This window comes from Silene latifolia, chromosome 1, assembly GCF_048544455.1.
Source record: "Silene latifolia isolate original U9 population chromosome 1, ASM4854445v1, whole genome shotgun sequence".
Classification (NCBI taxonomy): domain Eukaryota; kingdom Viridiplantae; phylum Streptophyta; class Magnoliopsida; order Caryophyllales; family Caryophyllaceae; genus Silene; species Silene latifolia.
In genome coordinates, this window is record NC_133526.1 from 192,832,945 (window position 1) to 192,860,181 (window position 27,237).

The window sequence follows — 27,237 nt, forward strand, 5'->3', positions numbered from 1 at the left end:
GTCAGTCTAGGGATTTTTCTGGAGGGTCCAGATATACAGGGGGATATCGAGCATAGGGAAGAGGTGGTGGTCGGAGCACTAGTGACAACTTCAACCTTACCTGCTTTAATTGTGCCGGAGTGGGTCACAAGAGGCACGATTGTACCAGTGCCAGAGTTGGAGGAGGCTTTCTAGGAGCTTACCAGGAGAAATTTTCTCAGGCTCCGAGCCAGAGTTTTGCTAGCAACAAGCCATCTGGGTCTTGGGGCAATAGTGGAGGGCTGAACAACAACTATAGCGGTTTCAAACGCAACAGAGGAGGATCCTATCAGCGCCCGAACAACAGTGTGACTCAAAACTCGACAGCTATGCCGACCACTTCGAACACCTCGGTCCAGGGCGGAGGTCAGAAGAACAGCGGGAAGCTCTTTATGATGGGCAAGCCGGAGGCATAGAACGATGCTCATGTGGTTACCGGTACCTTTCTTATTCATAATACACCGTCTTTCGTTTTGTTTGACTCAGGGGTAACCCATTCTTTTGTGTCTAGGGGTCATGCCTTAGCTATGGGTTTGGGGGAGTATGAACTTGTAAAAGACAATGTGTTTATACCTTCTGGGGAGTCAGTGTCTTATTTTAAGTTGTATATAGATATTTCCATGTTGATAGGGGAGGTAGACTTACCGGTCAACTTGTTAGAGTTTCCTATGAACGGGTTTGAGGTCATCGTCGGGATGGACTGGTTGGGTAAGTATGATGCTAAGATAGATTGCAGACAAAAGAAAGTGTCTTTAAAGGGTCCCAAGGGTGTCAGGGTATCATATAAGGGGTTTGTTGTGAGACCAAAGTGCAAGTTTATCGCTGTGATGACTTTAAAGTCATGTCTAAGGAAGAAGTGTCCCTTGATTCTTTGCCAAGTGTGAGATAGGCGCGTGGAGAATCTGACGGCATCCGATAAACATGTGGTTGGGGAGTTTAGTGATGTTTTCCAGAGGAGATACCGAGGTTACCACCTAAGAGGGATATCGACTTCAATGTTGAGCTCAAACCAGGGACAAGTCCTATATCTAGAGCACCATACCATATGGCACCTAAAGAGTTAGAAGAGTTGAAGAAACAGTTGCATGATCTGTTAGATAAAGGGTATATCTGGCCTAGTGTGTCACCGTGGAAAGCACCAGTGTTTTTTGTGAAAAAGAAAGATGGGAGCAAGAGGCTATGCATCGACTATAGGGAGCTGAATCATGTCACGGTGAAGAACATGTATCCTTTGCCAAGGATTGTTGATCTTTTTTACCAGCTGAGTAGCGCAGGGGTGTTCTCCAAGATCGATTTGAGGTCGGGTTATCACCAGTTGAGGATAACAGATAAGGATATTCCTAAGAAAGCATTTCGGTTACGTTATGGTCACAATGAGTACGTAGTGATGCCTTTTGGGTTGACAAATGCACCAGCAGTTTTCATGGATCTTATGAACCGGATTTTCAGCCCGTTCTTGGACAGGTTTGTGGTCAGCTTCATTGATGACATCTTGGTCTACTCTTGTGGACAAGGCCCGCGGGAACTGCGTCCGCGGGATCCACACTAGGCATTATCGACTCGAGGTTCTTTCGAATCGAATTAAGACAAATTAGAGTCGCCACCAAGTTTTATGGGAACTTGGAACCGTTCAAGTCAACTTTACACCTTTCATCGAAAAGCATAAAGCCAATCGACTACGAGTGATTAAAGATAAAGACTTGTACCCTATATCACTCGATTTGAATGACTCTCGTAATCCAATGGTATTTAGACGGATCCACAAACCATAGATCTTGAGTAAGGGGTGAAGGTACGTGTTAGGAAGCCCATAAGGACACCTAACCCCGCCCGTCAATGACGGCCTCTACTAAGTCAAGTATCAGATTTCAAACAAGGTCGTAGCTACTGCGATATATGATATGCAAACATCGTTTTAAAACCCTAACATGTGAGGTTTCTATGTCGATTTAGATGCAACTAAACTAACTTTATCAAAGTTGTAATTTAGCATGTGGGTTGATTGATCTAACAACATACAAAACGAAGCAAACAAGGCTTGATGGGAATGGGGGAGCCATTGGGATCTACCCTATTACAACCCAGGCATTTCATGCCGACACAACGAGAAATTAGAGATACAACTCGATCTAAATACAATTGCAATATACGACACCATACACGACACATGGCCATTCGGCCTAGGAAAACGTGCAAAAGGGGGTGGCCCACGGTTTACATAACTCACGGCCTTGGGTCACTCCTCTTAATGCGTGCTTTCGCTTAATCTTATCGAATTAGACATTAGGTCACACACCAAAGCATGCATTAGCATAAATCGGGCCATGTCGCTTTAAACAACATGCGATTTACTACGCTCTTACACGAATTGGAACACAACCGTCTAACCGAATGAGACTAAGGTTTTTGAAGAAGTTTTGACTCGATAAAAGTAAAACAAACTTGAAAATTACAACTCGATGAACAAACTATAAATTACAAGCTATGAAACAACAAAGAACAAATGGTATAAAAAAACGAAGCAAGAAAGACAAAAGATACGGCCACCCTCACGGCCAAGCCACGGCCACCCTAGTTCCTAGGTTAGGTTCATTAGTTAGATCAAATAATTGCGAAACGAGTTAGAAAACGGGCTAGAAAACAAGTTAGAAACGACGTTGATCGATTGAGAAGATATCGCGCGAATGCATTCTACACGGCCTAATAAAGGGTCCAATTAGGTCACAAAGTTACAAGATTAACGCTTACTCATCGAGTGTTAATAGGAAAGTGCTAATCACGCACTCCTATGCTAGCGAGAAATCAAGTGAAAAGAGAGATGCATTCAATTAGGTTATAGAATTGTTAATCGATTTTTAAGGCTATGTCGATGCCACCTAACATGTCTAATTAGGTTATTAAAACGATCTAAAGTCATCTAAATGAATCATATATTAACAATCAGAGTTCGAACTAACATGCAACGGGTCCTAGGGCAGGTCGAATTGAACGAAACAAACGAGGGGTCAAAAGCGAGGAACGAAGTTAGAATCCATTTTATTAATGCCCTACCTTGAACACGAGGATATGTAAATGAGAAGGGGGATACGACCGACCGATGTGGCGGATTTCTTTCCCGACTCAAGTCAACGCGGGTGTTCATGGTGGTACTTTAACTCGTACTCAAACTAAACTAGTTTCATAGTTAACGAAATCAAGCGATAAACAAAACGATAAACAAAGTAAAAACGGACTATAAAAAACAAACATAAAAAAAACGAAATAAAAGGGAGAAGAGGAGGATTTGATGCACCCTCAACCTACATGTATCGTTGACACCGTCTTGGGTCGTAATCAATCGTAAATTTTATCTCGAGAGGCCGTCGTCGACGAAGGAACAAAGCAACAACACGTTTTTTTTAAATCTGGACAGCGACTTTCAAACTGCAATTTCTCACTCGTTTCACGGTGAAAATTAGATTTAAAGGATGTTTTGAAAACTAGAAAGAGAGTAGAACAAAGATCTTAAAATAAACCACGCTCGTTCTGAGTTATTAGGCACGAAAAACGAGCACAAACAGAACTGGACAGACAGGAAAAGCCGCGAAAACAGAGTGTATGACACTCTGTTTTTCGAGGGGATTCGTGTACTCTCAAGGTCAATTTGGCTCGTGAATCTTTGTCTAAGATGTATATGGATGTTATATGGTTAATTAGGAACAAGAAACTCGAATTTTAATGGATATTTGAAGGGAGAACGAATGGTATTTCGAGAGAGACACAAACTGTTTCTCAGTTTGGATGTCTCGGTTTTGTCGAGAGTTTTGAGAGGCAATTAGGGTTTTTTTGTGGAGGTTAATGATGGTGAGTGACGGTAGTATCTATGGAGAACTTAGAGGAGTGAATGTATGGTGGAGAGGAGGTATTTATAGGGAGTTAAAGTAGGGTTTAAGAGAGCAACAAGCAGTCGGGCTCGGTTTGCATAGCTGCTGTCCATCATCTATTTCGTGGGGTTTTTTGGGTTTGTATGGGGGGTTTGCTTGGTTGTTAAGCTAAGGTAATATGGGTAGGATACTAGGGTATGGTTTAGGGTTAATGGGCACGGGTTTAAGTGGTGTTTGGAGCGGGTTTGAGGCTCGGGTTTGAGCACGCAAAACAGGGGATGTGACCGTGTTATTTGTGGGCTGCTTGTGGAGTGTTTGGGACGGGTTTGTGGAAAGGTTTCATGGTGGGTTTAGTGATGGGTTGTTGTGGGTAATGAGGAGCGGGAATTGGGTTGTCTGTGGCGGGTTTGGGTCAAGCTTTGAAGCACACAAAACGGGTTGAAGGAGGGGAAGAGCTAACGCGGGTTGGGATGTTTGTATGGGCTGTTTTTGGACGGGGATTTGATGGGTTAAACAAAGGGTTCGGGATAGGCTTTGGCTAAGAATCGAACACGGGTTATGGGAGAGGAGGTTGGGTCGAAAGTGCATCGAAAATCGAGCCCAAATCAAGTAGAAAACGAGCTCAAAATCGCGTATAAAATCGTCGTAAAAAACGAGTTCTTCAAATATGATTTATAAAACGATTTAAATTGATTTTTCAAATCAAGTAACCTAAGAATGATTTTTCAAATCAAAAATATATTTTATTTCAATAAAATAAATTTAAGAAAATAAATTCAAATTAAAACGATAAAATGAATTCACTTTTAAAAAAAACATTTAATTTAAATATCATTTAAATTAATAAAATACTTCGTCGACAACGCTCATTCCACATCGTAAAACGAGCCCAAATAATGACAATGACAACTAACGAATACCATGTGTCCTATCATCATCGGGTGTTTGTCGGGTTCTCTATAAATTCCAATATCGATGGATACGGGTATCTACAGAGCCCCCACTTTGACTGAGGCTTGGACAAGGCGAAAGTCAAAGTATACCCCAGGTCCCTTTCGACCTGAGGATTCCGCGGGTCATTTATAGTCCATTAGACTTGCGTATATAAGCTCGCCAGCCATAAGAAGAGATCATACCTGAAACTTCGTCGGGGATTAACTCTTGCTTCTGTTGCGTCAAATTGTCATCATTGGTCGTCGACCCATAAAGTTGCATATGTGATGGGTTGAGCCTTATCTTTAGGCGCCTACGTATCCGTTTCTGACAGAATCAAACCCGCGTCGTAGTTCGGCAATTGCTGACACTTGCCCAAAGTTTATCATCTGCTGACATTTGTCCGAAATTCATCATCTGTTGACACTTGCCCAAAGCTTATCATCTGCTGGCAGGTGCCCAAATGGGACGGGACTTTTCGAGGAGGTTGCCGCCGCTTTCATCATTTGCTTTCAGCTAAGGAATTCTTCCATTTCATACTCTTGTATTGAATTGAATTCTTGGCGGATGCCATCCTTTACATCTTGATAATGGTCTCTGAAGTCAACGGCTTCAGAGCCCCCAGTTTGTGATGGCTCTAAAGTCGAAGACTTTAGAGCCCCCAGTTGAAGCATATCCTGCTATATTTGAAACATAGAAAATGTACAAGCAATAATCATCACATAAGCACATTTGGATCATCGATCCTAAAATTAGATCATTTGAAAAATTGGGTCATCGACCCGAAAATTGAATTTGAAAATTTTGAATGATTGGGTCATCGACCCGAATTTTGAATTTTGACATCACTTAGTATGTTGGGCCATCGACCCGAGGTTTGAAGCTGAAGTATTGGAATGTTGGGTCGTCGACCTGAAATTGAATTTGAAAGACTGGGTCATCGACCCGAAATTTGAACCTGTTGAAGATTTTGAATAATTGGGCCATCGCCCCAAATTTTGAATTTGACATCACTTATGATGTTGGGCCATCGACCGGAAATTTGAATTGGAAACGAATCATTTGGGTGTTGGGTCGTCGACCCAAAATTTGATTTTGAACTTTGAGATTTGAACCTTGACTTGAAATGTACCACTACTTGGATCATCTATCCCATAATTCGCAAAAAGTTTTTGAAATTTCGGAATTCTGAAATCTTTGGCATTTTGAAATCGAACCTTGACGGGTGAGCAGGAAATACGACTCAGACACTCTGTACGACTCGTAAACAACGTGGGCGCAGCCCGCTACCGTAAAGCAAAAAGGAAAATAAAACCGTAAGTGTGCACGGGTTTTAATTCAATTATTGACTTGTTGGGGGTAGAAATGCAAATTGGCCATTCCGGTGCCAAAAGATGGCAAATGGGAATCACAAGGTCGTCGGACTTGGGACGGAGATATCGTATGTCATGGGCGTGCTCCCGAGGGCACATGCGAATCAAGATCATTTGGCCTTGACAAGGAGGATTATACTCACAGAGCAACAACGTTGGCTTCGGCCAGATACTAAACACAGACTGATTTTACGAGAACACTTAGACATCACACATCACTCTTGTTGGGAACATTCTGTCACTCTTCTCCTTGCCTCCTTTCTTTTCAGCGAGTTTTCATCATTTCTTGCCACCGCCTTCTTTCTTTTCAGCGGGCTTTTATTATTTTTTCTTCCACGCCTTCTTTCTTTTCAGCGGGTTTTTCATATTTTCTGTTCCCAACACAAACCCACATCTATATGACTCAGCATCTTTGCCTACACCGTTCGATAAAGCTCATTCTGACACTTGATACTATTCGTCTGAACCTATATCCTTATCCTAGCTTACATCAAGTACTAAGACCAACTCAAACAAAGGTGGCTTCATTTGGACTTGGTTAAGACCCGTAAGAAACCGACAAGATGACAACTTGGTTGATGAGTGGATTGAATCCCTAATTCTAAAGGACTGCCTACGTATTCGCGTGGAGCGAAATCAAATCCGACGTAGTTCGATCATGGTGCATAAACATGGCATTTTGATTGTGTGTACACACTCGAAGGTTTCACCTAAGGTATCATATCATATCCCATTCTAGCCCGTAAAGTACCGTTAAATCCCGTGTTTGGGGTTAGGTGTAAAAGGCTTGGATCTTTTGGGATGTGGAGCTTGGTAATAACAAGTTGGAATGGTTAACCATCATTCTGAAGGTTTGTTTTGTGGTGCTAAGGCCAAGGGCTATGGCTGCTGATGTGGTTGGAATGGGTGTCTCGGGTTTGATGAACCACGAGTGCAAATGGGTTGAAAAATGATGTGGGTTCAAATTTCCATGTCTGGACCCTAAAGGCTGGGTGTATTAACACAAGCTGATTGATTCTCGGAATCCCTAACTATTCCCTCATAAACGCCTCGGGAAGGACTTAGGGGCATGGATAAATGATGATGGTACTACTTGACCATTTTGGCTTCGCCTTTGAACTTCGATCAACATTTCGACATTTCTTTTTTTTTTTTTCTTCTTCTTCTTCTTCTTCTTCTTCTTCTTCTTCTTCTTCTTCTTCTTCTTCTTCTTCTTCTTCTTCTTCTTTTTTCCTTCTTTTTCTTTTTTCTTTGTCGTTTTTTTGTCTTTTTTTTTCTTTTTTTTTTTTGAAAACGGTCTTCTATTCATTCTCCTAGTCACAAATGGATACACTTTGAAAACTTGGCTTCGCCAACAAATTTGGGTCAGAACTAACAATTCCCTGTTAGAACGGGTTGGTTTCTTCCCTCTTTGAGAGGGGATGCTATTATGGGGAAAAGGCTTGCCTTCCGTCATCAATAGGGGAAACAAGGAGCTAGTCCGGGTTCGTCATAGAATCATCTAAAAGCTTGCCATAAGCATTGGTTCTGATGGAGGTTTTCTACCGCCAGACATGGAATAGGTAAAGGAATCAAACACGGGATCCTAGTGTACCTTACATTTTGAAACGGGACATATTTCTACCCCAGGGATGCCTTTGAGTGTGTTGTGCATTTAATCATGCTTCCAGAATGATTGAGGATTGGAAACAAGACATATTTGGAAACGAGACTGCAACTATTATTGGAATGAAAAAAATGCTTAACAGACTCGAAGGAACGATTCCTAGGACACACCCAAGGTCATCGCGGAACAAACGACTCAACTTCAAGAGAAGAAAGTCCTAGACTCGACTCGACTAAGATAAGAAAACAGATCCCGACTCATAATTTTCAAATCTGGTCTTGAGCTTTCTCTTGTTCAGCTGTCAGCTTAGATGCTCGGTTCTAGTCCTTGATCCCTTTAATGGTCTGCCTCCATCCTGAGGTAGTCCTCTGAGGATCTACGCCAGTGATGAAGGTTGGTGAATCGAATTGTCCTTTATTAACTTCGTTAACGAGAGGAGTACATTTTAGAGCGAGACTCCCGATTTGAATTTCATTCTTCGGGTTTGGCAATAATTCAAAGCAATCCACAAATATTTCCCCGATAAACACCTCTTTCAAGAGACATGGGCGGATAAGATGGGAATTGTAACACTACGGATTTTCATAAGCTAAATACTCGACCGAGTAGAGCCTACTCGACCGAGTAGTGTCAAAGGTGTAGTTTGTTTGGGTTCTGCCGAGGAATACTCGGCCGAGTATGATGAATACTCGACCGAGTATAGGATACTCGGCCGAGTATGCCCTATACTCGACCGAGTATCCGGTCTGGCGAGTAATAATTCAGCGGGTTGATTCGGAAGTAATTAGAACGATATATATTTCGTTAAGCAGTTTCCTAAACATAATTTACAAAACCTAATCATCGTACGACGCTCTAATCACTCCGAATCTCTCCTCTGTGTGTGTATGGATAATCGTAGCAATCGCATTCGATCCTTTATTCCTCCGTCGGTAAGTCTTTATCCCCATGTTTGTTGATGATTATTCTAGGGTTTGTCTTTGATTATGAATTTGGGGGAAATGGGGTTTTGCAGTTAGTGATTAGAATTATATGATTGTTGTTGTAGGTGACGATGTGGTAATTGTTATGCATTTGTATGATTGATTGCAGCGTAGCGGATTGCGAAAAGGTAGGGTTTCTCCTACTCAGTACTGTTAATTGATTGAGATTGCATATGTTTTATAATTGTTGTTATCTGCTGATCATCGGAGGTTGGGTGTTGTGGTGACGGTATTGGTGTGGTTGTCTTTGTGATGATTGTGGTGTTGTGACAAATTTGTGATCTTGTGTGTGTGATTGTGGTGGAGTCACTTGCGGGAGTGGCTTCACACCCTAGTTCGCCCTCCGTGGAACCCGTCACGGGAGGGGATGTGCACATTAAGGGACAGGGATTGTTAGTCGCTCGTTGATGAGCTGGACTAGGTGGGGATGGGCTGCGGTCACCCACTGGCGGCGAGGATTACCTGTTGCGATGGGTAATCTGGCAGGGCTACACACTTCGGTGTGTAGTCGGTTACTGTGTGAGATCGATGATCACTGGTTGTATTGTTGTTGTCTTATATTGATTGAGTAGTATCGACCCCGTGTTGTTGTTTTATAAAACTGCGGTGATCCATTCGGGGATGGTGAGCGATTGTGACAGTAATGCAGATGTTTAGCTATGGGACAGTCATGGGGAGTCATCACGTCAAGTCTAGCTTCCGTTGTTATGAGTTTAGATGTCTTGGATTTCATTTGTATTGAGACCTTGTACGTTTATTTTGAGTTGGTCCGAGATAGTGTAATCTTTAACTTTTATACTTTAATAAATGTTGTTTGGAATTTGTAACTTTGATATACTAACCTCGGGAAACCGAGATGGTAATAACCTTTCATGCTAGGGTAGTCCTTGGTAAGGTACCTTGGTATGAGGGGGTGTTACAAAGTGGTATCGAAGCCGACGATTCCGGCACCTGAAACAAATGAACCCAATGAACTTAGGGAGTCTAAATAAAATGAACCTGGGGAGAGTTGTTTGAGTCGCCGTAAAGACTTGGGAGACGTCCCGAAGTCGCATTAAGGCCCTTACGATCTCAAGCCGGTCACATGGGGGGAAACTGTTGTATGTTTGAGTCATGTGAGTTTGATATTTATAGTTTGAATCTTGTGCATGGTTGGATGAAATGATGCAAGAAATGGAATGTGATAGTTGTTGAAAGATGCATCGAGGATTGTTGATGTTAAACTTTGCGCATGAATATGTTGGCATGTTAAGTGTTGGAACATGGTAAAATATGAAAAGTGAATTGTGAAATTGTATCTGGTTGATATTGAGCATGAAGAATGTGATCATGTTACCTGTTTAATACAATGTTGAACATGAAGTATGGTAGTGGTACATGTGCATATGAACATGATGATTTTAATGCTTGATTGTTGGTAGAAGCATGTGATTAAGGTCATGCGTCTATATATGTGAATGTCGTGTTTAATTTTCATGTGAGTATGATAAGAGTTCACTTGTGTACTGGTTTCTTGGAGTTTTGAGTCATTATTGTTTGTTTTATGCATGTTAAAGTTGTTTTGATAAGTAATTTTGATTTGTATACAAACCGATTTTGGAAGGGTTGTCTTAAAACTGTCATAAGTCGAGTTCTGGAAATGATATTGCTGTGATTCCAGGTTGAGGTGATAGCTTGTCCTCTTACGATTCTAACGATAGGTCACACGCCCAAAATGACCAAGTAACGAGTGAGATATGACTGTTTTACGAAAAACTGGACGGTCTTTGAGAATGCGCCGATACTCGGATCGAGTAGTCCCTACTCGGCCGAGTATCTTTTATACTCGACCGAGTATTCCATATTCGGCCGAGTAATCTCTCGTGATAATCTTGTTTAGCGTGCGGAGTCGTGAACTCGGCCGAGTAGTCTCATACTCGACCGAGTAAGGTCTACTCGGCCGAGTATTCCCAATACTCGACCGAGTAATCCTTCTGCGACAATTGAGTTTTTCGGAGTCGAAAACTCGACCGAGTAATATAGTTACTCGACCGAGTACCTTGTACTCGACCTAGTATGTTATGTACTCGACCGAGTACCTCATTGGGCGGCCACTTTGAGTCGATGGCTATGTTCTTACTTTTGTTTTGAGTCGGTTGCTATGTTCTTACTTTTGTTTTGAGCCGGTGGCTATGTTTTTACATTGTTTTGAGTCGTAGGGTATATACACATGTATGTTTTGAGTCTTAACGCATTCTTTTATATGTGAGACGGTCTTGATACGTAAGTTACCGGAAGTTATGACATGGAGAATGATGGCTTATGAGGGACATGTGTTGGGTAAGGAAGACATGTGTTAATGTGGTTGTGAAGGATAGTGGAAAAAGAAAAGGGAAGAATGATGAGCTAATCGAGGTAAAGAGCATGTTTTGTGAGATATGATGAGTGATATAGTTGTGTGTTGAGTAATATAAAAGTAAGTGTATATGGGCAAGGGTGATGTAAGTGTAAAGAAGCATGAGAATGAAAGATTGAGATAAGGGATACGAATAGTGGCATATTTGGATGTGTAAGGATTTATTGAGGAAGACAACTGACTATGATAGAGTTGCTTAAGGATATATGTAATGGAAGGTTGTTGTAAGAAGATAGGAAAGAGAGGTATATAGTGAACTTAAAGGAAGTTATGTCGCGATGTGGATTTGTAGATAGTGGCTAAGTTTGGGAAGTTGGAATATCAAGGGGTGAGCCTAGTGTGTAATTCTTTGGACAAACGGTATGAAGTGAATTTTGGTTTCTAGAAATGCGAAAGGGAGATACGACTAATTGAAGAGTAACTGTTAGTGCGTGGACTTGATGGTGACAAGGGTGAGTGTGAAGCAAGATGAGAGATGATAAATGATAAGAAGAATGATAAGATATTTATGTGAATTAATGGAATTAGAGTTGTGGAGCTATGGAGAAATAAACAAATTACTAAAGAGTTAGGTAGAGAGAGGAAGGCGATGAATTATTAATTGGTATTATTGAGTAAAAAGGGGGAAATAAGGATGGAAGTAAGTTGGGAGAATGGTGACCGGAGTTAAGGAGCATGAAGGTAAGAAATTATGGAAATGTACGATATCCCCACTAGAGGGTGTGAGTTAATGGTTATATAGGAGAGCAGGACGACGTGTTAGCCGTGAGTTTCGAGGTATTAAGGGAATAAGGAGCTTGTAGAGTGGTTATACGATCTGAGATTTTGGTGGAGAGTTAGGTAACGTTATGATAAAGGATAGAATTGGGAATAGTGTTGAGGTAAATCTTGTTGATGGATTGGATGTTCGTTATTTGGGATGATAACCAAAGAGAGAAAACGGATTGTGATATTAAGAAGTGATAGTAAGAGAGTAGTCACATGAAGGATGTTGGTGCCATAGTATTGTCACTAGTGGTTGAGGGTGATGTTACTTTAGGGAAGCTAGTTGATCTAATGAGGTTGATTTTGTAGAGACCAGATAGATATGTATGGTTGTGAGAGAGTATAAGATGTGGTTATATGAGGCGGTTGTTAGTAGTTGAGTATTAATGGTATGGTTACATTTGGCAGGGGGTGATGGTTATGCGGATGAGAGAATATGTTATGAGGGGTGTACGAGTTAAGCTCGGGTGAGAGGTAACTTTTAACAGGTGGTAACTTACGTGATCAGGATTGACTAGTTAGATGTGATTACGGGTCTATGACATGTGTAAATGTTTGTGTGAGGTTCTGACCTCACAAGAAGTGGTATGGTGTGATAATTATAAAGTTATATGAATGTTTTGTAATTTATGTTGGGTACGGTATACTAACGGAATAAGGTTCAAAAGGTAATAATTTGATTGATCTGGCATGGATAGTTAAAATTGTATGTGTATTGATGATACATGTTTATTCCGTGAAATGGTAAGGATGATGTTCATGAGATTCTTGTCAGCTTATTCCGTATATTATGTTGTGTTATAATCTAGTAAAACGGTTTTGAATGAGTTTTCTTGTTCGAAATGTCATACTGAGTCAGTGTTTATGGGAATTATATGTGATTGTGATGTTTATCGATGTGGTTATTGTGCCTCGAGTGGTGATCCGGGCATGTTACTTCATGTTGTGATGCGGGCATTTTCGCACTGCGGTGCGGCTGTTGGTGGCGGTGTTGCGATGCCGTCACCGGTTGTGGTGGAGTAGGCGGGATGATTATGATTCGAGTTTCGACAGTACATACCAGTTATACATAGATTGTTGTTTTGTTTGATGTTGCTCCCTGCGAGTTTCAGTTGTGCAAATAAACAGTTGTCTTGTTTATTGATGTTTACTTTACCAGGTTAAGTTTGGGAATGAGGGTAGAGTATGATATGAAATAGAGTTGTATATGTTTTCGTTGTTGTCATGGTATAGTGATATTCTGTTGATGGGACACGTTTGTGAGAGGTTGTTACAGTAATTTTGATCTTGTTCTAGATAAGGCTTTAGTAGACATGGTAATGGCAAGTGATTCGTAAAACATGTGTGGTAAAGACCTGAAAGATGCAGGTGGTTCATAACCCTTTGTTGAGGCAGTGAGTGTAGGGTGTTGGGGAATTAGTGTCATGCTAAGTTATGTATGAGTTTTGCGGTAATGAAGGAAAGAACTTGAGGATCTAGTGTGAGCGTACGTAACGAGTGTGGATCGTGAGTTATGCTTTTGGGAGATAGGTGCTTTACGTAGAGAGGTATATATGTTGTTTTGCAGTAATAATGGAGAGTTAGTATGGTGATTTTACTACGAGTTTTATGGTATAGGTTAGGTGGTGTGCCGAATGAGTTGAGGTATGAGGAATGTTTAAGTAAGAGAGCCTTGGATATATACATGACGAGAGTTTAGATTGTAGGTGGTTATCTTTGACATGCGGTGGCGATGAAGATAATGAGACGATATAGCGAGGATTTAGTATTAGTGAGTTACGAGGACGTAACATTTATCTTAAGAGGAGTAGGATGCGATAAAAGAGATTTAGATGGTTGTGCATATGGTAGTATAATTGGACGTAGAGTGTTGGTGTAGCATAAGGAATGGATGGGTACATATAGTGGTTGATAGTGTTAAAAGGCCATGGCTGTGCTTGTAGTAGTTCGATGTTTAGGAGTGTGAGAATTTTTCGATAGTGTTGATAAAAGTGGATGATGATATTTATGAGTTCGAGAGTTTTGGCAGCTGGATGATGATGTTGATGAGTGTGAGTAAACTTCGAGGACGAAGTTCCTTTTTAAGAGTGGTAGAATGTAACATTCCGTTTTGATGGTTGATCTTCTTTTGTGGATTGTTTTGGTATTGAGTGCTATTGAGTGTTATGGAAGTGAGACAAGATTGGAAACATTATTTTGTGGTTATTCGATAATGTTATGAAGTCAATATCGAGAGGATATGTTATCTAGTAAGCGTGGTTAGTGGAGCTGGTGTTAGGTGTCCATGTTTTATAGGTTGGGTTGGAACTTCGGGGACGAAGTTCTTTTTAAGGGGGGAAGATTGTAACACTACGGATTTTCATAAGCTAAATACTCGACCGAGTAGAGCCTACTCGACCGAGTAGTGTCAAAGGTGTAGTTTGTTTGGGTTCTGCCGAGGAATACTCGGCCGAGTATGATGAATACTCGACCGAGTAGAGGATACTCGGCCGAGTATGCCCTATACTCGACCGAGTATCCGGTCTGGCGAGTAATAATTCAGCGGGTTGATTCGGAAGTAATTAGAACGATATATATTTCGTTAAGCAGTTTCCTAAACATAATTTACAAAACCTAATCATCGTACGACGCTCTAATCACTCCGAATCTCTCCTCTGTGTGTGTGGATAATCGTAGCAATCGCATTCGATCCTTTATTCCTCCGTCGGTAAGTCTTTATCCCCATGTTTGTTGATGATTATTCTAGGGTTTGTCTTTGATTATGAATTTGGGGGAAATGGGGTTTTGCAGTTAGTGATTAGAATTATATGATTGTTGTTGTAGGTGACGATGTGGTAATTGTTATGCATTTGTATGATTGATTGCAGCGTAGCGGATTGCGAAAAGGTAGGGTTTCTCCTACTCAGTACTGTTAATTGATTGAGATTGCATATGTTTTATAATTGTTGTTATCTGCTGATCATCGGAGGTTGGGTGTTGTGGTGACGGTATTGGTGTGGTTGTGCTGTGACGATTGTGGTGTTGTGACAGCTGTGATGCTGTGTGTGTGATTGGGGTGGAGTCACTTGCGGGAGTGGCTTCACACCCTAGTTCGCCCTCCGTGGAACCCGTCACGGGAGGGGATGTGCACATTAAGGGACAGGGATTGTTAGTCGCTCGTTGATGAGCTGGACTAGGTGGGGATGGGCTGCGGTCACCCACTGGCGGCGAGGATTACCTGTTGCAATGTGTAATATGGCAGGGCTACACACTTCGGTGTGTAGTCGGTTACTGTGTGAGATCGATGATCAGCTGGTTGTATTGTTGTTGTCTTATATTGATTGAGTAGTACTGACCCCGTGTTGTTGTTTTGTAAAACCTGCGGTGATCCATTCGGGGATGGTGAGCAGATTGTGACAGGTAATGCAGACGTTTAGCTATGGGACAGTCATGGGGAGTCATCACGTCAAGTCTATCTTCCGTTGTTATGAGTTTAGATGTCTTGGATTTCATTTGTATTGAGACCTTGTACGTTTATTTTGAGTTGGTCTGAGATAATGTAATCTTTAACTTTTATACTTTAATAAATGTGGTTTGGAATTTGTAACTTTGATATACTAACCTCGGGAAACCGAGATGGTAACAGCCTTTCATGCTAGGGTAGTCCTTGGTAAGGTACCTTGGTATGAGGGGGTGTTACAAGAATAATCGACATTGTCTTCGACAGAAACAAAGTTGGCGTGATCTCCAAATGGATTGGTGATGTTATTGGGTTTAACAGTTGGGATCGGGAGTGTTCCATTCTCAATCAAGTCTTGGATTTCGTGCTTCAGTCGATAGCACTTTTCAGTATCATGGCCTTTCCCTTGATGAAAGGCATAATAGGCATTTGGTTTATACCATTTACCTTGTTGCTCAGCGGGTGGGTCCGGAGTTGGACCAATAGGCTCTAACTTTCCTTGGGCTATAAGCCTTTGGAGAGCGTATGTATAAGTGCATCCGATATCGGTGAATACCCTCGGAGCTTGGCGCTGCAGCTTCTTCGATTGCCCTTCTAAGAGATTGACAGTTTCAACAAAGTGGGACGTTGCTGGGGCCTTGCCCTTAGACGATGAGGCCCCTTGGTACCCTTTCGGCCTTTCAGCCTCTGCCCTTATGACATCATCTTCTACCTTTATCCCGATTCTTATCAATTCTTTGAAAGAGCCAAAATTCTTGTATTTTAGAGCATTGCGGTAAATAGGTCGTAGATTCTTTACGAACTTATCTACCATTTAAACTTCATTAGGCTTCTTGGCTAATTTCACGCTTTCAACGCGCCATCTTGCAAGGAATTCAGTAAAGCCTTTTTTTTCTTTCTGTGTCATAACCTCTAGCGTTCTTATATTGGTTCGTATCTCGACATTGTCAGCATAGTGCTCAAAAAACTCCACCGTGATATCTTTGAAAGTAGGGAAGTTCTTAAGGTCCAGATTGTAGAACCACGCCTTCGGGTGTTCATCCATGGATTGAGCGAAAATTTCAGAGAGCATGTCAGCAGGCACTCCCTTCAGTGCTAAGTACCCCTTATAGGCCTTAACATGGTGGATTGGATCTTCTGTGCCCTTAAACTTTGGAATATCAGTGAGTACCATGTTCGTGGGCAACTTATCCTGAATTGGGGCATAGGCCCTAGCATTTTCGTAATGGATGTTCTTCCCCTGGGAGAGTTTTAGACGGTCCTCAATGAACTTGAACCGTTTCTCCAGATCTGTCAGAGGTGGGGTAGATGAAGAGGAATCTTCACCCAGCTTGGATTCGATCACATCCATTCTGGCCATCATGAGGTTCACTGCCTCAGTGAGTTTGTTAACAGCATCTTCCATTGCTTGAAGTCGGGTTTTTGGCGGCCTTTCTACAAGAAAACCCCGAACTGAGTCAATATTTAAATGCAAGAGCCCCTGCACACTTAAGGACACGACACCAACTTGACTCAAGCAAAGACTCGACTTAAGACTGACTAACCAAAAGGTTCGACTCACGGTTGGATTTAGACCTCGATTCATTTTAGACTCGACAAAACGACATGACTCAAGCTGTCATAGCTCGATTCTAAACTGGACTCGGTGTGACTAAACCCGTGATTGGACTAACATAGCCCATAGGTTTAAGTGAAACGCCCTAAAATGGCCTAGCTTGGACGTTTCTGTGTACTATCCTGGACCAATTGGTCGACCCACATGACTCGAATCCCAAGAGGTGAGCTTGGGTGACCCAACAAGGTCGTGTTCTAGATACTTGGGACGAAACACGCCTAGCCAAACACGGCCAAGACCCGGACACGACTCGACGCATTTCATGCTTGGTTAAGGTTCGAGAAACATTTTGGATTGAATTTGAAAAAAACGAAAAAATCGATTTGAAAATGAGATTTAAAATGGGCAGCATGCCGGCTATAAAAGCTCATTTTGGGCCGAAAAATCTAGTCCTACTTGGGCAGCATTCCGCGTTTTTAAAACCATGCTATTTTGAAAGTAAGTTGTTCAAAAGTTCGGTTTTGAAATTGATATGGAAAATTTGAAAAGACTCGGGAAATTCACCTTGCACATTGTCATTCTCATGTTATAAGGATGTATGTTCCTAGACATTTCTAAGTCTCGGCAAGTCTTCTACAAGAAGGTTTATGCCCTCCGTCCTTTTGGGTCTAATAGAGCAAGGGCCTTTAGGTAGAGTACCTAGAAGAGCATCCCCACCCTCAAGAACCACGACGAGGCGGAGCGGAAGCAAGCAATGTGCAAGCACCTGGCATAGTGGGACGTCGCCCCCCACGCGTCACAAAGAAGCGCTGGGACGGCCCGGGCAAGTCCTTAAGGGTTTATGCATGAATCGTAGCACTACGAGTAATGTTTTACTTTCCAATACTTTCTTTTCAAGTTTCACCTCGGAGGAAAAGACCCTAGAAACAAAGTGTAACTAGTCCTCTTTTCCCCAGCGGAGTCGCCAAACTGTGGACAAGGCCCGCGGGAACTGCGTCCGCGGGATCCACATTAGGCATTATCGACTCGAGGTTTTTTCGAATCGAATTAAGACAAATTAGAGTCGCCACCAAGTTTTATGGGAACTTGGAACCGTTCAAGTCAACTTTACACCTTTCATCGAAAAGCATAAAGCCAATCGACTACGAGTGATTAAAGATAAAGACTTGTACCCTATATCACTCGATTTGAATGACTCTCGTAATCCAATGGTATTTAGACGGATCCACAAACCATAGATCTTGAGTAAGGGGTGAAGGTACGTGTTAGGAAGCCCATAAGGACACCTAACCCCGCCCGTCAATGACGGCCTCTACTAAGTCAAGTATCAGATTTCAAACAAGGTCGTAGCTACTGCGATATATGATATGCAAACATCGTTTTAAAACCCTAACATGTGAGGTTTCTATGTCGATTTAGATGCAACTAAACTAACTTTATCAAAGTTGTAATTTAGCATGTGGGTTGATTGATCTAACAACATACAAAACGAAGCAAACAAGGCTTGATGGGAATGGGGGAGCCATTGGGATCTACCCTATTACAACCCAGGCATTTCATGCCGACACAACGAGAAATTAGAGATACAACTCGATCTAAATACAATTGCAATATACGACACCATACACGACACATGGCCATTCGGCCTAGGAAAACGTGCAAAAGGGGGTGGCCCACGGTTTACATAACTCACGGCCTTGGGTCACTCCTCTTAATGCGTGCTTTCGCTTAATCTTATCGAATTAGACATTAGGTCACACACCAAAGCATGCATTAGCATAAATCGGGCCATGTCGCTTTAAACAACATGCGATTTACTACGCTCTTACACGAATTGGAACACAACCGTCTAACCGAATGAGACTAAGGTTTTTGAAGAAGTTTTGACTCGATAAAAGTAAAAGAAACTTGAAAATTACAACTCGATGAACAAACCATAAATTACAAGCTATGAAACAACAAAGAACAAATGGTATAAAAAAACGAAGCAAGAAAGACAAAAGATACGGCCACCCTCACGGCCAAGCCACGGCCACCCTAGTTCCTAGGTTAGGTTCATTAGTTAGATCAAATAATTGCGAAACGAGTTAGAAAACGGGCTAGAAAACAAGTTAGAAACGACGTTGATCGATTGAGAAGATATCGGGCGAATGCATTCTACACGGCCTAATAAAGGGTCCAATTAGGTCACAAAGTTACAAGATTAACGCTTACTCATCGAGTGTTAATAGGAAGGTGCTAATCACGCACTCCTATGCTAGCGAGAAATCAAGTGAAAAGAGAGATGCATTCAATTAGGTTATAGAATTGTTAATCGATTTTTAAGGCTATGTCGATGCCACCTAACATGTCTAATTAGGTTATTAAAACGATCTAAAGTCATCTAAATGGATCATATGTTAACAATCAGAGGTCGAACTAACATGCAACGGGTCCTAGGGCAGGTCGAATTGAACGAAACAAACGAGGGGTCAAAAGCGAGGAACGAAGTTAGAATCCATTTTATTAATGCCCTACCTTGAACACGAGGATATGTAAATGAGAAGGGGGATACGACCGACCGATGTGGCGGATTTCTTTCCCGACTCAAGTCAACGCGGGTGTTCATGGTGGTACTTTAACTCGTACTCAAACTAAACTAGTTTCATAGTTAACGAAATCAAGCGATAAACAAAACGATAAACAAAGTAAAAACGGACTATAAAAAACAAACATAAAAAAAATGAAATAAAAGGGATAAGAGGAGGATTTGATGCACCCTCAACCTACATGTATCATTGACACCGTCTTGGGTTGTAATCGATCGTAGATTTTATCTCGAGAGGCCGTCGTCGACGAAGGAACAAAGCAAGAACACGTTTTTTGTAAATCTGGACAGCGACTTTCAAACTGCAATTTCTCACTTGTTTCACGGTGAAATTTAGATTTAAAAGATGTTTTGAAAACCAGAAAGAGAGTAGAACAAAGATCTTAAAACAAACCACGCTCGTTCTAAGTTATTGGGCACGAAAAATGAGCACATACAGAACTGGACAGACAGGAAAAGCCGCGAAAACAGAGTGTATGACACTCTGTTTTTCGAGGGGATTCGTGTACTCTCAAGGTCAATTTGGCTCGTGAATCTTTGTCTAAGATGTAGATGGATGTTATATGGTTAATTAGGAACAAGAAACTCGAATTTTAATGGAGATTTGAAGGGAGAACGAATGGTATTTCGAGAGAGACACAAACTGTTTCTCAGTTTGGATGTCTCGGTTTTGTCGAGAGTTTTGAGAGGCAATTAAGGTTTGTTTGTGGAGGTTAATGATGGTGAGTGACGGTAGTATCTATGGAGAACTTCGAGGAGTGAATGTATGGTGGAGAGGAGGTATTTATAGGGAGTTAAAGTAGGGTTTAAGAGAGCAACAAGCAGTCGGGCTCGGTTTGCATAGCTGCTGTCCATCAGCTATTTCGTGGGGGTTTTTAGGGTTTGTATGGGGGGTTTTCTTGGTGGTTAAGCTAAGGTAATATGGGTAGGATACTAGGGTATGGTTTAGGGTTAATGGGCACGGGTTTAAGTGATGTTTGGAGCGGGTTTGAGGCTCGGGTTTGAGCACGCAAAACAGGGGATAGGACCGTGTTATTTGTGGGCTGCTTGTGGAGTGTTTGGGATGGGTTTGTGGAAAGGTTTCATGGTGGGTTTAGTGATGGGTTGTTGTGGGTAATGAGGAGCGGGAATTGGGTTGGCTGTGGCGGGTTTGGGTCAAGCTTTGAAGCACACAAAACGGGTTGAAGGAGGGGAAGAGCTAACGCGGGTTGGGGTGTTTGTATAGGCTGTTTTTGGACGGGGATTGGATGGGTTAAACAAAGGGTTCGGGATAGGCTTTGGCTAAGAATCGAACACGGGTTATGGGAGAGGAGGTTGGGTCGAAAGTGCGTCGAAAATCGAGCCCAAATCAAGTAGAAAACGAGCTCAAAATCGCGTATAAAATCGTCGTAAAAAACGAGTTCTTCAAATACGATTTATAAAACGATTTAAATTGATTTTTCAAATCAAGTAACCTAAGAATGATTTTTCAAATCAAAAATATATTTTATTTCAATAAAATAAATTAAAGAAAATAAATTCAAATTAAAACGGTAAAATGAATTCACTTTTAAAAAAAACATTTAATTTAAATATCATTTAAATTAATAAAATACTGTAGATACCTCATTTCTGCACCTCCCGCAAACCACCCGGTGATGATTGGGCCGCATGTTTGATACGCAGAACGATTTGTGACAGTTTGTAAGATTATCGTCAAGTGATTGCTCAAATAGTAATGTCGACCTCTTAGTTGTCATCTACGTCCCGATACGGTCGTTTTGGCAGTAATTAGAGTACATTCGGAGTCCGGGCCTAAAACCGTCTCCATTTTCTGATAACCGTTAAATCCCGAGTCAGAATGTTCTGGAATGTTCCGGATATTTCTATTCCATATTTCATAAATTTTATCTTTTGGCAAATAATATCCCGTAATATTCATATAAGATATTAAGGAAATCGAATTATTTCCGTCCTACCATAACTCAAACGCGGAAATCTTTCTTCAGCAGGAGGAAACCTCCTGGGAATAGACGCAGCAGTCTTGCGCCTCTTCCAAGAGACGAGTGGCTGCTGCGCCTCTTCCCGTGCCCTTTTCGCTTGTTTCTCGTATCTTTTTCATATCTTTCCGAGATTCACTTCCAAAGAGTCTCCGAAACCCTAATTCCTTCACGTGATTAGTATAAATAGGAGCCTTCGCTCCTCATATTTCTCACGCGAGTGTCCGCCCTTCTCTTCTCCCTTTGCATTCTAGACTTTGTTCTTACTTATTGGCGCCTACGTGCTTGAACTTTCGACCACGTAAGCTCGGATCTTTCCGGGTACCAGCCTCTCCGTTGCATGACCGACCAATTTGACCAACTCCACCAATAATCAACTTAATTAATCAATCGTTTTCCTCTTACGAGGGCACTCTCTTTGCATTCGCGTCGAGCATCACTAATCGATATCTTAGCCCTTCTCGTTTCGTCAACATGTAAGTCTGAGGGTGTAATCTCTCCTTTTATTTATTGTATTTATTTATTGTATCATCAATTGTAAGGTTTACGTCGAAAATACCATTAAAACCGATTTCTAAAACCATGTTTTAAAACCTCTTTTTTACGGATTTCCAGTAGATAACCGTCGAGAAAGGACGCAAAGCAATCGCTGCGCCTCTTGAAGGAGAGCGCGATTCGCTGCGCCTCTTCGTGAGGCTGCCGCAGTTCCTGCTTCCTTTCTTCTTCGTTCGTCCTCTGTTATTCGTCAAATTCTTCTATTTGTTTCGTTTGGTTGTTAATTCTTCATCATAGCATATAATTCACATGTATATTTTAATCATCATTCATTAATATGTTTTAATCATCGCAAATCCGACTTAAATCCCTAATAATCCAATATTTGCGGGTTTTCGTCATTAAATTCAATTCCGGGTTGTAGAGATTCAATTTGTTCATATTGGGTTTCTGGAATTCGTCTTTGATATAGCTTTCATCTGTTTACTCGCATGTTCATCGCATATTCGTCATCAAACCATCGTATCTAACGTAGTTAATTGATTTCAATAGAGGACTCATTAATATTTTTCACTTATGTCATTATTCCATCATGTAATTAATCCGTTTGCATCCGTCTCATTCATATTTTACTGTTTTTATGACCTATTCATATGTTAAATAACCTGTTAATCACTTTCATCCGAGTAAATAATTAAATTAATCATTAAAATCACCAATCGACATTAACGGCTTGCAAATACGGCTTCACAGCCAGAACTGAGCCAAGGAACAGACGCAGCGTCTGCTGCGCCTATTCCAGAAGACGCAGCTCTGCTGCGCCTGTTCCTGGCTATGTTTTGTCCCTGAACTCCGTTTCTGCCTTGACGTAGTTTAATTAGCTTACGTATAATTAACTATTATTCGTATTATCGCCTTCTGACTTGTTCGTTAATTCTTTTGATTTATTCTTTTAGCTCTTTTTCTCAAATTATCCGTTTTAAAGGTATTTTCGACATAAATCGCCTATCCCATTGTAATTATTGTAATTTTCATTATTATAATTCATAGTTATTGTATTTCTCCTATTGTTTGTATGTTTTCACATGTAAATCTACATTAAATCCTACTTCGACCCAATTGTATGCTAATTACGTGTCAACCGACTTAGTTAAATCTTCACATGCTAGGATTAAAACTTGTATGTTGCATTGCATGCATATAGCCGACGATATATCAAGTATGAATAACTTCCCTAATCATTAGTAGAGGCCGCTATCGAGGCGGGCGGGATTAGGTGTTCGATCAAAAGAGCTTCCTAATACGTACCCTCACCCCTTACTCCAGATCTCCGTGAACACCCGTGTTCATTGGCATCCACGAGAGTCATTCTAGACATAGAATGCTAAGGGTAACGATTGCTTAGTGTTCATGTCTCTACTTTGTGTCTTGACATGACACGAGGTACTCGAACGGTTCCAATTTCCCATAAAAATTGGTGGCGACTCCTTACAAAAATGCAAACGCTTGTTTCCCAAGCGTCCCCGTGGGCGGCCCGCTGTCCACAGTTTGGCGACTCCGCTGGGGATAATACACTTACGTGTAGCCAAGGGTGAAACTTGAACAAGGTTAGGGAATAGTTTGTACAAGACAATTGTCGGTTTTCATAACTCGGTCTTCCTAGATCGTTTCATTCGGCCTTCCTAGGCCCAACCCAACCCATTCGACCAATCGTCCCGTCTAAACTGTCCTAATTCTTATTTGGGCCTAAGGATGGATAGCGATTGACGTCATCCATACCATGATGCTTACTCTTGTTTGTATCAAGGACTTTCACTACTTGAGGAAATGGACTAGGAATCGGCCTTACTCTTGTTTGGTGCGAGCCTCTCCACAGACTTCGGGTTTGATTGTTCGGTATGGCAACCCACCCTTTAAACCAAAACCCTTCTAAATGCACTCAGCATCCCGTTATAATGCTTGTATAAATGTTTGTACCTTACGTGATCACCACTTCTAAACAAAACCATGACGATTTTTCAAAAATGAAAACCCTTTTTAAAATCAAAATTTCGAAAAGGCCATTAATTAGCGCAAAACCCAGTCAAAACTCTGTCCGTTTGTCGAGTCAAAACTTCGGGCCTAAAGCCTATTTCAAAACCAAATGCAAAAAAAAAAGAGTCCAAAATAAAAAAAATAAAAAAAAAAACGAAAAAAGAGTCAAAAAAAAAAAGAAAAGAAAAAAACGAAAAAAAAAAAGTTTTAATCAAAATATTTTCAATCCATGTAAATGCGAATGTGTAAATTCAATTGGGCTAAGTTAGAGTCAAAGTTCAAACCGACTATGTCCTAGTCGGAACTTTGTCAAATCATAAACTCGTCTTCCTTTACATTTTGTGTCTTTTCAAATTCAAGTCAAGTCCTAAGGCGTCACGCCGTCATTTTGGACTCCCTACCCTAATTCAGTTAGAATCTAATCATTTTCGACACATCGAGTCACACGTTTTGAGGCTCAACACACGAGTCTCTATGGGCCTCGTATTTGAGTCTAAACTACAAGCAGTCTTCTTAACACCTATAAGCAAACCTCGAGTCCAGAATCAACATGTGTCATCAATCCCGTCAATAAAGTCAATACTATTAGGATCACTCCGTCCAAGTCAACACTCGAGTCTAAAGGTCAAGGTCAAACACCGTGAGTCCAAACACGAGAGGTCACCCACGACATCTCATGGATTCACAAATCTAGAGTCTAGTCATCGCATCTCGTCATGTATCCTTTGTTTGTTGCCTTAGTATGCGTGATCCCGTGTCAAATCAAGTTGTAATGCGCATCATTTTCTTCTCGGTAGGAATTCCGCAATTTCCAATGAAAGTATTCAAGAACGTTTATCTGTCGACGTCAAGGGACTAAGTGCTGCAATCATTAAGCATCAGGCCACCATCGAAGACTTAAGCGCTCATGTCACCAATATGGAAAACAAGATAGATATGATGAAACCTTTACCATCTTCTCATACCTCAAGGTCAGGGCATAGCTTCAACACGACTCACCCATCTAAGAAGGCCAATCAAGGCAAGGGAGTTAACCTCTTGGAAACTCCACCCAGAAGGCCGAGACGAGCTCATAGGGAATTCGTTGACCTCGGAACCACATATGAAGTAGCTCTACAAAGACTGATTTCCCAAGGAAAACTTCATCCAATTGGTCCAACCCCAGACCCTGAAAAGATATTCCCTAGATGGAAGGGCAATTCATATTATCAGTACCATCAAGGTAGAGAACACGATACGGAGGAATGCTTTTGTCTAAAGCATATTATTCAGGATATGATCGAGCATCGCAAGCTTCCTGTGCCACCTCCCGCCAAGAAATCCAAGAAGACCAACCCTCTTGGGTCTAATATCATTAAACATGACGAAGACTCATTCCTAGACTGTTCTCAACTCCTCGCTCCTCATGATAGCGAAGAGATCAATGTCCTCGAAGACGAAGATATACAAAATGGAATGCTCATGCTTTCCATGGCCTTCGACAACAAATTTTCCAAAATAGAGGGAGCTATTGATAGCTTAAACTCTCGGCTTTCCAACATGGAGAAACAGTTTGCCGAAATGGGTAAGAAGCTTGATGCCCAACCTTTCAAGATGAAGAATGTCCAGACAAACCCTCAACCTCACAGTCCTAAGGAGAAAGCAACAAATGGACAACCTATTCTTAGTTCTTCTCATCCGGGAATCAAAATCAATAAAGGCATCCTCATGGACCCTTCATCAAAGAAACCTAACAACCCTCCAAGGTCATTTACAAAGGCTTCCGAAAATAAGGGCACACCTCCTAGGAAATTTACCAACATTGGTATTACATACACGGATGTCTTTCAGAGGCTCATGGAACAACGAATGTTGAAGCCTATAGGACCTACACCCGAACCAGAAAGGAAATCCAAATTCTGGGATGGATGTAACGCCCCGTAATTTAGGACCGTTAATAAATTTCGGAAGTAATTTATTAATCAAATAAAATTTGATATTAATGTATTTGAAGTAATAATAATTCAAAGAAATATAATTTTATTATATTTTTAAGAAAAGTATTTATTTTGATAGTTTCGAAATGTTTAAAAATAGTTTAAACCGTGTAAAATCTTTCAATTCGAAATAAGGACATATCGGGAAAAAAAAATTACAACTCTTTTGAAAATTGGGTAAACGGTTTTGGAAATGGGTCGTATGAATATTCAATTTTCTTGTAATCTCGTGTTTAAGAACTTTGGTCTTGTCGGAATTTGCATTTGACCAACGGTTTTAATTATTATCGAAACGAGCCAAAACCGACTCGTAAAAATCCCGACTAAAAACCCGCTCCTTCCTTTCCTCTCCCTTTCACGCGGCACCCCCTTCCATTTCAGCTTTCTTTTCTGATTTTTTTTCTTATGTTCATCTTCCTCAACATTCTAAACATAAAACAAACACCATTTTCAACAATTTCAAGCTAATTTGGCCATAACTTCCTCATTTCTTATCGGTTTTTCGCATAATTTATATTTCCGGAATCCTCTCGTCGAGATCTACAACCTCGTATAATTTAATTTCAGTTTTCTTGAAGTTGTTTTAAGACGAATTTTGGCACAAATTCGGTATTTATACTTATAATTGTGTTTTTATTGTTTATTTAGGTGAAGAATTGGAAGACGAGTTTGGGGACTCGTATATTGTCGAAGATAGCGGATAGTTGCTTGTTAGGGTTTGGGTTTTAAGGTGCTAATTGCTCATTTTCTAGCTTAAGGTAACATATTTCGAGTTACTCGACGAATAATCGTCACATTCTTTGTTGTTTTTGTATGTTTTGTGATTTTTATTTAAGTAGCAAATTCCACATGATAAAATGGTTGCATGCATGGCTAATTCATGTATTTGTGTTAGTTTAAGTTAGTATGTTAGTATTGGGGACGATTAATTATGTTTCAGACGGTCTTATATTGAACAAAAACGGAAAAATGGAGGTGTGGGGGTGGCGGCAGCAGGCCGGCAGGCCCACGGCTGGCCCACGGCTGGCCCGGGTCAGCCCGTTGCTTGTTTCGCGGTTTTCCATGCTTTATTTGTTATTCCGGGTTCATTAATGATATGTTTAGTATAAGTACACTTTGAATTGAATCATGTTAGTAGTTATAATTGTGTTAATAGTAAAAAGTATGCTTATTATGGTAGTTGACACATGTTAGGATAGATTTTAAAATTAAATTGTAATGAATAGGCTCAAAATA